Source organism: Callithrix jacchus, chromosome 21 (assembly GCF_049354715.1).
Source record: "Callithrix jacchus isolate 240 chromosome 21, calJac240_pri, whole genome shotgun sequence".
Taxonomy (NCBI): Eukaryota; Metazoa; Chordata; class Mammalia; order Primates; family Cebidae; genus Callithrix; species Callithrix jacchus.
In genome coordinates this window covers 39,783,579-39,797,236 of record NC_133522.1, presented here as the reverse complement: position 1 = coordinate 39,797,236, position 13,658 = coordinate 39,783,579, and the positions used below count along the sequence as shown (strand labels likewise).

At 37.6% G+C, this 13,658-nt stretch overlaps 1 protein-coding gene across 8 annotated transcripts in view; it reads right to left on the bottom strand.

Moving 5' to 3' along the window:
* ITSN1 (intersectin 1) overlaps positions 1-13,658 on the bottom strand; it is a 236,394-nt gene that overhangs the window by 170,396 nt on the left and 52,340 nt on the right. The window lies entirely within an intron of this gene.

Below are 13,658 nucleotides of genomic sequence, written 5' to 3'. Positions count from 1 at the left end.
TTAAATATACAGTTGTCCCTCATTATCCCAGGAAGATTGGTCCCAAGACCTCCTATGGATAAAAAAAATCCATGGATCCTCAAGTCCCTGATATAAAATGGCACAGTATTTGCATATAAACTAAGCACATCCTCTTGTATACTTTAAATAATCTCTAGATTACTTATAATACCTAATACAATGTAAATGCTATGTAAACAACTGTTATACTGTATTACTTAGAAGTCTGTACATGTTTAGTACAAACAATTTTTTTTCCCCAAATGTTTTCAATCTGTGGTAGGTTAAACCCTGGACTTCGTGAAACTCATGGATACAGAGGGGTGACTATGCCTTTCTCTTAACCATCTATAAATACCAGTGCATCTAGTTGATGGTTATAGTCACAGCTTCTTTTCATTGAGCACTTAGTACATGCTACACATTTTTTTTTTTTTTTTGAGACTGAGTTTCGCTCTTGTTACCCAGGCTGGAGTGCAATGGCGCTATCTCGGCTCACCGCAACCTCCGCCTCCTGGGTTCAAGCAATTCTCCTGACTTAGCCTCCTGAGTAGCTGGGACTACAGGTGCGCGCCACCATGCCCAGCTAATTTTTTGTATTTTTAGTAGAGACGAGGTTTCACCTTGTTGACCAGGATGGTCTCGATCTCTTGACCTCGTGATCCACCCGCCTTGGCCTCCCAAAGTGCTGGGATTATAGGCGTGAGCCACCACACCCAGCCCATGCTACACATTTTACTAGGTAATTTATAGGTCTTACCTCTTCTACTCATTATCACAGCCCTGTGAGATAGGTTACCATTATTACCATCCCCATATTATGGATCAGGAAAATGAAAATCAGAGAGGGTAAGTGATTACAGCAATACCATTCATTTGGTGACCAAAGGCTGTGGAATTAGCAGGACTCCTGATTTTGAGAAAGACTGTAAATAACGCATATTCCACTAACATCTGTCCCAGAATACCAAACACAAATCTAATGCTCCAAAAATCTCCATCAGCTATTACTTATTCATGAACCAATGTGAAAAAAAGTCAGTCCTTTCTCCAGCTAAAAACAAAAATCCAGACTTACTGAATATTTTCCCCTATGTTTAATTTAATTTTGACAGAGTAAATGCACAGTTAAAAATGAATACAGGCTGGGCGCAGTGGCTCACGCCTGTAATCCCAGCACTTTCAGAGGCTGAGTTGGGCCGATTGTTCAAGTCCAGGAGTTCAGGATCAGCCTGGGCATCCTGGCAAAACCCTGTTACTACTAAAATACAAAAAGTGGTTGTACAAGCCTGTAGTCCCAGCACTTTCAGAGGCTGAGTTGGGCCGACTGTTCAAGTCCAGGAGTTCAGGATCAGCCTGGGCATCATGGCAAAACCCTGTTACTACTAAAAATACAAAAAGTGGTTGTACAAGCCTGTAGTCCCAGCTACTCAGGAGGCGGAGGTGGCAGAATAACCTGAGCTCAGGAGATCAAGGCTGCAGTGAGCTGAGATGGTGGCGTCACTGTACTCCAGCCTGAGCAACGGAAGTGAGACCCTGCCTCAAAAAACAAACAAACAAAAAAGAATAATGAGTACTAAATATTCACAGATTTAAAATCTTAGACAAATTTAGATTTTTTTTAAATGACAGTCTCTTGCCCTAATATACCACAATTTCATCTTCCAATTTGTCCACAGAAGTTTTTCCCGCTATCACATTTTTAAATTTCTAAAAGCACTTTCTTGTTCTCTATTCCTAGCACTCTGTTCTTTAAAAAAAAAAAAATGACAATTTAATTTCCTCTGATTATTTTATTTTGCTTTTAGTTTTCTTCTGTTTCTTGGATCATTAGATTCCTCCGGGTTCCTTTTTTGTTCGCTGGCTCACTAACTGGTTTGGGTCTCTTTCCCCTTTGTTTTTTTTTTTTTTTTGAGACAGAGTCTCGCTCTGTTGCCCAGGCTGGAGTGCAATGGCATAATCTCAGCTCACTGCAACCTCCACCTCCCAGGTTGAAGCAATTCTCCTGCCTCAGCCTCCTGAGCTGGGATTACAGGCGCCTGCCACCAAGCCTGGCTAATTTTCCTATTTTTAGTAGAGACAGGTGTTCACCATGTTGGTCAGGCTGGTCTTGAACTCCTGACCTCGTGATCTCCCTGCCTCAGCCATCTCTTTCACTTTTAAGGCTTTCCTCATATATCTAGTGATCCCTGAATACACCTCCATATAACAATGAAGCACTAAAAAACTGCCCAAGCTCAGTGTGAGTGGCAGGTTTGTTGACTGATGGGCTTCTATGTAAAATCTTCAGGTATACTGAGTCACCTTTTGACTGGGAGACCTCCAAATGTTCAGTATGTGGAGATTCTTTCACAGAAGCTGTTAAGTTTTGCCAGATAGAAGTGTTGGGTGAGATGCGAAGGGATCAGCTCACCTAAGTCCTGCCTTGGGGAGCAGTGAAGAAGAGAGAAAGAGGTAGGACCCTACACTTCGGTGTGAAGTCCTGTACAGGGTCACTTGACTTTCAATCCCATGCTTCACCTAGTCTGGAGCACCTCTGGTTCTGGTGCTCCTCCCATTTCCTCAGCAGACAGGGGACTGAAATCTACACCTATCTGCCGAGGCATAGAAGAGGAAGGCCTAGAAGATCTGGACATGGACTTTTAAGGAATTGCCACTTGAGCTGTAAAACTGACTTCTGAATTTTGGAATATATGGAGCCTCCAAGCACAGGAATTCCCTCAAGCTATCCCTGGGGCATGCTGATTTATATCTCTGTAATTGACCTCTGTAGGTCCTCAGGTGGTATCTTCCTCAGTGAACTCAATTACTACTCCCTCCATTCACTTCGGGTTTTGCAGAAATTGTTAAAATCTTTGGTCATTGTCTCCTTTACTATTATCTTTCTCCTTATGAATTAAGATTTATTTATGTATTTTATTATTTTATTTATTTATTCTTTGAGACAGAGTCTTGCTTTGTTGCCCAGGCTGGAGTGCAGTGGCACAATCTTGGCTCACTGCAACCTCTGCCTCTTGGGTTCAAGTGATTCTCCTGCCTCTGCCTCCCAAGTGGCTGGGATTATAGGTGCCAACCCCCCATCTGCTTAGCTATGAATTAACATTTTTAAGCTTCCTTTGAGAACTGCAGACTTTAGGGAAGGAAAAGAGAAAACAAGTAAGGTCAAGGCACCATATTTAACCAGAGGTCTGGAACTCTAGTTGTGAGCTGGACTACTACTCACTGTAGATTCCCTTTAGAAACTGCAGCTGCCCTTCTTTTTCTCCTCAGTTTCTCATTCAATATATTATATAGGCAACCTTGATAATTTTCTTAAAAATTTTTCATGTGTTTTATCTCACTTAATCCTCACAACGTTCTTTTGGAATCAACATGTCATACATCTTTTTGAAGAGCTTCTCAAAAATGGTAAGCTCTGGATTTTAAACGCATAGTAAAACAGATATTCAATATATGAGAATATATTCTGTTCATTCAGTTTTTTTGTTTTGATTTTAGAGACGAAATTTCCCCATGTTACCCAGGCTCGTCTTGAACTCCTGAGCTCAGGCAATCCACCAGCTCGGACTCCCAAAGTGACAGGATTACCGGTGTAAGCCACCGCACTCGCCCCATTCAGTTTTACTTTCAGTTTTTACTTTGCTGGAAAATAAGGAGGTAATTGATTTCTCTTCTTTGTATCCAGCTACCTTACCACATTTTCTTATTAGTGCCAATAGTCTCACATATAGATTTAGATTTCCTAGATGTGTATCTTCTGGAAATAAAGAATTTAGCCTTACACTACTAGCACAAAGCAATAATACTAAACTATACAAAATAGTTGTGATAGCAATAATTTTTATATTACCTTATGATTTTCACTGTGATAGTTTTAGTATTTCATATTTTAATAGGTTGGTTTGTTGTTATATTTTAGTAAAGATTATTTACCATGTTTATGTAGTTTCCTTCTATTCCTATTTTTTATAATTATTAAGAAATGGCAGCTAATTTTTTTTCAGAAGCTTTCTACATCTAGATGTTTCTTTAAACATCTAATGAGATAATAATGAATTTATCCTTTACTTACATTCTGAATTATAATTTTATATATATTATATAAATTATATATATTATAATTTTATATATATTATATATAATATATATAAATTTTATATATATATATATATATATATATATATATTTTTTTTTTTTTTTTTTGAGACGGAGTTTTGCTCTTGTTACCCAGGCTGGAGTGCAATGGCGCGATCTCGGCTCACCGCAACCTCCGCCTCCTGGGTTCAGGCAATTCTCCTGCCTCAGCCTCCCGAGTAGCTGGGATTACAGGCACACGCCACCATGCCCAGCTAATTTTTTAAATATTTTTAGTAGAGGTGGGGTTTCACCATGTTGACCAGGATGGTCTCGATCTCTTGACCTCGTGATCCACCCACCTCGGCCTCCCAAAGTGCTGGGATTACAGGCTTGAGCCACCATGCCCAGCCTATAATGATATATTTGCTAATATTAAATTATCCTAGAATTTGTACAATAGACCTAATTCATATATGCATGTTATTCTTTCACTACACAACTAGGTTTGATTTGCTAATATTTTCTTTAAACCTTTTGGCTAAGGAAATGTTATACATAATACTAGGCAACAAATGGCAAAGCCAGAGGAAAGTCATGCATTTCTACCTCCCTATAAATCTCAAAAATTATCTTCAGAAACAATGATTTTATGAAGTTACCATTAGCTTAATACTAAACTATAATGCTGGAAGCATTAAAAAGAAACCATTTATATATATATATATATATATATATATATATATATATATATAATGTAACTATAATATTTGAGGACAATGAGTAGACAAAAGTAGGAAGATCTTGGAGGCGAGTAAAGAGTTTCTGTTTCATAGTCTTTTCTCTACAACTCTGCCCCACGGGTGGGTCCCAGTTAGGGAGCCAGGGAGCAGCACAGTGAAGCACAGGTGCAGAGACTAAAACTCCAACAGAAACACAATCTTTGTGGTTAAAGGAACTAATAAAAAAGGTCCCTTTGGGCTATAAAGTGTGGGGAAAACCAGAGAGGAAAAAGCTCTGGAGGAAACAGGGACCTCGCATTGTGTGAATGAACTCCCACTAGTCTCAGGTTCACACCTGAGCTATGGATAGATATGCAGGGCAGACTCAAAGTAACACAGCAATGCTCTTGAAAACTGAACTAAGAAGGGAGCTCATGTCCACAGACAGCACAGAGACTTTGTAGTCTGGTATATAACCAAGGTAGATCTAACAAACAGCATTCTGCAGAGGATTACAAGAGCACACAACATCTATACAACATGAAACTCACAATGTTCAGGATATAATCCAAAACTACTAGACATACAAAGAAGTAGGAAAATCTGACAAATGCTAAAATACAACAACAAACTGCAATCAACAGATGCCAACTCTAAGACAATAAAAATGTTGAAATTATCAGACAAAGACTCTAGAACAGCTATTACCCCTATTTTCCATGAGGCAAACACAAATTAATGGAAAGATACAAGTTAGCAGAGAAAGAAAAACTAGTTTAAAAAGAATCAAATGAAAATTTTACAGAGAAACTTAGATCTTTAAGAATCAAGGCAGAGCAAAAGAAATGGTAAACATCTGAGTAAATAGAAAATTATTTTTCCTCTTAAGCTCTTTAAAATATGTAGACTTTTGAAAGCAAATATTGTAACACTGTGTAGCAGGGTTTCAACATAAATATAACACATATGACAACTATAACAAATGTCTGTGGGGGGAGAGTAAAGGGACTTATATGGCTGCAAGATGTCTACATTCTACACAAAGTGATAAGAACTCTAAGTTGCTTATAAAAGGTTAAGTAAATATATTTAGTACCTGGAGTAATTACACACACACACACACACACACACACACACCCCACAGAAAAAGATATGGCCAGAAAGTTAAGAGACAAATGAAAATGGAATGTTAAACTTCAAAGATGTCAAGAAAAAAGAAACAGAAGAAAAAAAACAAAACAGAAAGAATAAACAAAACCAATAATAGTAAGATGGCAGGTCTAAAATTCCAACAACCGATAATTACATTAAATGTTAATATTCTAAACAAAACAGAAAAAAAAACTTGGAAAAAGAAATGTAAACCAAAAGTAAGTAGAAGAAAGGAAATAACAAAGATATGGCAGGATGAATATATATATATATATATATATAAAGACAACAGAGATAATTACAAAATCAAACTCTGGTTCTTTGAAAAAAAATTTTTACAAACCTCAAGCTAGACACAGAGAGAGAAAAAAAAATCATAGAAATAAGGGGCATCCCCATCAATCCTACAAACATTTAAAAAATAAGAAATAGTAAAAATAGCCTTATGCCAACAAATTTGACAATGTAGATAAAAGAAACAGATTTATTGGAAAATAAAGCTTACTAAAATTGATATGAGAATCTGAATACTCCTATATTTATTTTAAAAAACTGATTTTATAATTAAAAATCCCTGGCCAAGTAAGGTGGCTCATGCCTGTAATCCCAGCACTTTGGGAGGCTGAGATGGGCGGATCACAAGGTTAAGAGATAGATCGAGACCATCCTGGCCAACATGGTTAAACCCTGGGTGTGGTAGCGCAAAGCCGTAGTCCCAGCTACTCAGGAGGCTGACGCAGGAGAATCCCTTGAACCTGGGAGGCAGAGTTGCAGTGAGCCGAGATTCCACCACTATACTCCAGCCTGGCAACAGAGCAAGTCAACCTTCCCCAAAAAGAAAGCCAGTCTGTTTCACTGGTGAAACACAAAAAAACCCCACATACAAGGCTTCTACACTTAGAACTACAAAATATTGCTAAGAAAACTTAAAGAAGACCTAAGTAAATGGTACTAAGTTAAGACACTAGGTTCATGGGTTGGAAGATTAAATATTGTAAAAATGGCCCTTCTCTCCAAGTCTGTATATTCAACGTAACCCCAATCAAAACTGCAGCAGGTTTTGTGGCAGAAATTGGCAAGCTGGCATTAAAGACCTAGAATAACCAGAGCAGATTTTTAAAAGAACAGAGTTGAAAGATTTACCCCAATTTCAAGATTTACTATAAAAAAACAGTAGTCAAGGACTTTTGGGATTGGTGGAAAGTGACAGATCAATAAAACAGAAGAGTTCAGAAACAGACCTACATGTTTGGTTAACTGATTTTTGGCAAAGTTGTAAAGACAAATCACTAGAGGAAAAAAGTCTTTCAACAAAGTGGATCAACTGGATATCCACAGGTAGGGAGAAAAACATACACTGACACTTTACATAATACGTAAAATTTAATTCAAAAAGGGTCCCAGGCCTAAATGTAAAACTATATATGCTTTATATAAAAATCCAAAAAGATGGGAGAATATCTTCCTGAACTTAGACTAGACAATTTCTCAAAATACAAAGAAGCATGATTTATAAAAGAAAAAATTAGTAAACTGGGCTTCAAAGCAAAAAAAAAAAGTTCTTCAAAAGATAACCATTATGAAAACAAAAAAGCAAACCACAGAAAGAAAACACTTGTAATACATACATTAGACAAAGGACTTGTATCCACAATATATAAAGAACTCCTACAATTTAAAAATAAGACAGCTCAGTGAGGAAATGGCTGAAACGTAAAATAACTTCTAGAAATGGCCAATAAACCCATGAAAAGACATTCAACATTATTAAACATAAGGAAAATGCAAACTAAAATCACTTGACATGCCACTATATTTCCACAAGAATGGCTAATGAGAAAAAATGACCATATCTGGTGTTGGTGAGGATGTGGAACAGCTCTACACATTGCTGGGAGGAATGTAAAATCATACAAACTTTTAAAAATATAGTTTTCTTAAAACATTACACAGCTACCATTCCACCCAGCTACTCTACTTCCAGGTATTTAGCTAAGAGAAATGAAAATTTATGTTCACACAAAGATTTCTACACAAATGTTTACATCAAGCTTTATTTTTAAGCGCCAAATGTCAATAAACTGACCAATGAATAAATAAATGGTGATCTATCCATACAATGAAATGCTACTTAGCAATAAAAGGAACCAACTGCTACACATGCAACAACATGCATGAATCTCCAAATTATTATGCTAAGTGAGAAAAGTCAGGTTAAAAAAGTATATATGATTCCACTTTCAGAGAATTCTAGAAAACGTTAACTAATTATAGCGACTAAAACCCCATCAGTGGTTGCCCAAAAAAGGGGGGAGAGGAAAGGATATAACACGGAGAGCAGGAACAAGGAAACTTAGGGGAACAGAAGTGTTTGCTCTCTTGGGAATGATATTTCACAGATATATGCTTATGTCAAAACTAACCAAACTGTACACTTTAAATACATGCATTTTAAATGCAGTGGCTCACATCTGTAATCCCAGTGCTTTGGGACATCAAGGTGGGAGCATCACTTTAGGCCACAAGTTCAAGACTACCCTGGGGAACATAGATAGACCCCTAACCCCCTTCAAGAAATAAAAAATAAATTGAAAAAGCATAAAAACAAGTATATGCATTTAGTACACTTCAATTACATATTAATAAAGTTGAAAAGAGAGCCACAAGCCACAAAGAAAACACCAAGAGTCAAGAGTACAGCATTCCTAACAGTTCACTACAAACTAGAATATCTATGTTGGTGGAATTCACATCTCTCCTCCAAGAGAGGTAGTAATTCTTGATATGCCTCAACGAAGATTTTATCTTTTAAAAAGTATCTCAAATTTGGCCGGGTGCAGTGGCTCACACCTGTAATCCCAGCCTGCCCAATATGGTGAAGCCCTGGCTCTGCTAAAAATATAAAAATTAGCTGGGAGTGGTTGCAGTGAGCCAAGATCACACCACTGCACTCCAGCCTGGGTGACAGAGCAAGACTCCGTCTTAAAGAAAAAAAAAAAAAAAAAAAACCTCAAATTTAGGCTCAAGTTAAAATCTTAAATGAGGCTGGGCACAGTGGCTCACACCTGTAATCCCAGCTCCTCAGGAGGCTGAGGCAGGAGGATCGCTTGAACGAAGGAGGCGGAGGTTGCAGTGAACTGAAGCCACTGCACTCCAGCCTGCAAGACAGAGCAAGACTCTGTCTCAAAAAAATTTTTTTTCTTAATGAAGTGGGGTAGGGTGAAGCACTGTCTATGTCAAAACCAAAATGCTTTACTGGAAAATATGAATTCCTCATTTTACATTCTATATATCCCGTATTTTTTAAAATGATGTCTTTTATTAAAATTCTAAGATCAGTGATTTTCCAAATACCTTTATTACCAAGTAACAAATGCATGTAACAGCTATAATCTGATTTTAAATTTCATGTATGTGGGGAAAATGTCAGGAAAGTATAGAATATGAGGTATTCTGTAAAATGCCATTAATTAAAAACTTAGCAAGGCATGGTGGCTCATGCCTGTAATCCAAGCACTTTGGGAGGCTGAGATGGGCAAATCACTTGAGGTCAGGAGTTTCAGACCAGCCTGGTCAGCATGGCGAAAGCCCTTCTCTACTAAAAATACAAAAATTAGCCAGCATGGTGGCACATTTCTGTAATCCCAGCTATTCGAGAGGCTGAAGCAAGAGAATCACTTGAACCCAGGAGGTGGAGGTTGCAGTGAGCTGAGATTGCACCACTGTACTCCAGCCTGGGCGACAGTTAAGTATATGAACAAAATTCAAATATAAAAGATGACATGAAACTTCACAGACATCAATGCTTGATTTGTCTGAGTAAATATGTATACTTCAAGGGGCAAGTTATAAAGTCATCCAATATGAGCAGCTTTCAGAAAAAAAAGTAAAACTGCTTTTACTGCCATAACTCATTCAATATATAGCCAAAATGAAACATCAATGTAGAATAATAGGAGAAATGAACTTCAGTGCCTCAATTTCTAAAGAGCATTTGACTATTTTATTAAGGTCTTTACATTTAAATTTCTGGAGTATATTTCAGATTTAGCAAAATTTTCAAATGTTAAGAGAACTGAAAATATGCGGTAAAGTTTTAACTTTTGAGTGAGAGCACCAGCATATTAAATATTTTTCGTATCTTCTCATTTATGATCAGATTATCATTTCTATTCAGAGCTTATTTAAAAATAAACCTTAATATATTTTCTACATCTTATTAATTTGCTCAGAAAAATTTTTATTTCCAATGTACAGTACAAAGCTATATTGATCCAATATAAAAACAACAGGCTGGTTCAGTGATTTTTATCTCCTCATTAAAGCATTTTAATATTGTCTTAACAACTGTTTCGAGGTCCTTATCTCATTCAAACAACAACTTAGCCTTACTTCCAGAATCAAAAGATAATAGTCTACAATAACATTAGGCCAAAATAATGAAGTCACCTTTGGTGATGATTTACTGGCGTGATCCTTAATAGTAATAGTTTATAATAACTAATGGAAAAGTTTAAGTGCTTACAAATACAACTGACCTATATTATCTAATTTAATCCTATTAACTCTATAGGTTAAATAATATTAGTATTCCCTCTTACGGATATGGAAACTAAAGCACAGTTTATACAGTTTATTAAACAATGGAAGAGAGAGTCAATCTGGATTCAGAGCCCATACCATAACCTCACACTTTTAGGAATAAGAACTTCACCAAAGAAGCACAAAGTAGTTAGCCTGGTAAACTAACCAGGGTGAAGCCAAGGGTGCGGGAGACACTGTTCCCTGCAATACAGGCACTGGAAAACGAAAGAAGAAAGAGAAACCAGTTTTTGTTTTAATGTCATAGCAGATCACAGAAACAGAATGGGGGAATTAAGATTAACAGAAAGCTGACATGTAAATCCAATGAGCTTCTAGTTCTTACACGCAAAAAGGAGACCTTTTCTGAAGTGTGAAGATTTACCATGTAGAAGCTGGAAGTCGTATATTTTTTAAAAATCTAACAGAAAGCCTAGAGCAGTTAAGAAAAAAAAAAAAAGGTGAATGAAATTAGTTCTATCCCTGTGAGGGGACCTCAGCAGCATAAGGTAGGTCACCTACACTGAAAACAAACACAGAAGCATACCTAGAGAAAAGCAAGGAAGCAGAAGCGTTACCCCAGGAGTGTGGGAAGCTCAGCCCCAGGCAGAGACGACACCTCAGGGCTAAGGGCCTAGAGTTCTTCCAGGGAGGAGACAACACAGCGAGAAAGGCAGCACCAAGTAGGCAAATAGGTGTGGTCCCATTTACTAGTTATTATTCTTCTCTCTGAAATACTTCTAGTTTACAACAGTGCCTAAATTACATTGCTCACACTTTCCCCATTTAATGAAAAAGGTTATAGGTGACCACCGTGGGAAATTTAGAAAACGGAAAAGATAGGGAAAAAAAATCCACGATTCCACTACCCGAAGGTAACCTCTATTAACAGCTTGGTATTTATATTTCCTTTTAGTCTCTTCCCAATGAAAGTAAAATTGTTTCCTTCTTTTGCACACTTTACACAAAATACGTGCTTTCAGCAAGTTATTCAAACCTTTATAAAAATATTGCTCGACCTAGATATTTTATGAGCCTCCTTATTTAGGTTCTCCCCTCCCCCGACCAAAAAAATAGAAAAACAGAGAATAAATATTAAGCAATGAAAAAAAACAGGTAAAGAGTTTCTTCAAGTTTGGGTACTTTTAGGATTTTTAAACCGAAGCGAGAATATGTTTGAGAAGTCTTTAATCTTTCTTCATTTCAGCTTCAGAAAAAAGAGCTAATTACACAAAGTCAAAAGAAAAAATACTGATGATCCTTAATGTTGGTATTTACATTAAAATCCCTAATGTTGATATAGATAAGTAGAAGACGTCTAATAAACGTGTATTTATAAAACAGAATGACCATCCTTAAAACAATATTTATTAAAATGTCATTTTGCATGATGAAAAAGTACACTGGCCAGGCGTGGCAGCACTTTGGGAGGCTGAGTTGGGCAGATCAGGAGATCAGGAGTTAAAGACCAGCCTGACCAACATGGTGAAACCCGTCTCTACTAAAAATACAAAAATAAGCTGGGCGTGGTGGTACTCGCCTGTAATCCCAGCTGCCCAGGAAACTGAGGCAGGAGAATCACTTGAACCAGGGAGGTGGAAGTTGCAATGAGTGGAGATCACACCAGTGCACTCTAGCCTGGGCAACAGAGTGAGATTCCACCTCAAAAAAAAAAAAGTATATTGAAACAGATTTGTTATTTCAGTTACAAAGTTTTGCTATCGTAAATACAGAAAGATTATTCAGAAAATATGCAACAATTCCAAAAAAATTAAAATAAAAACAAATATACACAATTAGGAATTTTAGGTTCTAGCACATAAATACTAAGTTTAGTAGTTTAGGCAAAATTTAACCATGTGGAATAAAATTTCTAAAGTCTAAATTACTGGCATAATTTTAAACTTAACTTCATATCAAATAATTAAACAGTAGTTGGTCTTTTAAAACAAGTATGTCATTGTGCTGTTCTTTCAACTTTCCTGAATGTTTGAAAATTTTCAAATTTTTTTTGATTGGGCACAGTGGCTCACGTCTTCATCCCAGCACTTTGGGAAGCCAAGGCAGGCGAATCATCTGAGGTCAGGATTTGGAGACCAGCCTGGCCAACATGGCAAAACCCAGTCTCTAATAAAAATACAAAACTTAGCCTCGTGTGGTGGCGGGCGCCTGTAATCCCAGCTACTCGGGAGGCTGAGGCAGGAGAATCACTTGAACCCAGGAAGGAGGCAGAGGCTGTAGTGCGCCGAGACCGCAACAGAGGGCAACAGAGCGAGACTCCATCTCAAAAAAAAAAAGTTAAAAATCTGAAAATTTTTTTTCTATTTTTTTTTTTTAAGAGGCTAGAGTGCAATGGTGCAATCTCAGCTCATTGCAGTCTCCACCTCCATGGGGCAAGTGATTCTCCTGATTCAGCCTCTCAAGTAGCTGGGATTACAGGTGTGTGCCACCATGCTTGGCTAATTCTTCCTTTTTTTTTTTTTTTTTTTTTAAGAAGAGACAGGGTTTCACCATGTTGACCAGGCTGGTCCCAAACTCCTGGCCACTAAAATGGTCCACCCACCTATGCCTCTTAAAGTGCTGTGATTATAGGAGTGAGTCACCATGCCCAGCCAAATTTTTTAAAAATTAAAGGGAGAAAAGGCATGTTAAAAATAACAAGTATGCAAGATGAAATAAGGTAATTCAAACGTATTTACAGGCCAGGCACAGTGGCTCACACCTGTAATCCCAGCACTTGTGAAGGCCAAAGCGGGTAGACCACTTGAGTCCAGATCAATTTCCCACAACGGTCACAGGAGTTTAAGGCCAGCCTGGGTGATGTGGCAAAACCCCATCCCTACAAAAAATACAAAAACACTAGCTGGACGTGCTGTTACGTGCCTATAGTCCCAGCTACTCAAGAGGCTGAGGTGAGAGGATTGCTTGAACTCGGGCCTAAGCAAGCCTAATCTATTTTTAAATGTTCCATTATATACAAAATACCCTTTCTACCAACAGTAGGTTCTTAACTACTGAGACCAGCCATGCTTTGGTTGTGACTCCAGCAGTATGGATTGGTGGCACTGCATGAGCCGAGATCATACCACTGTACTTCAGTCTGGGCAACAGAGTGAGACCACATCTCAA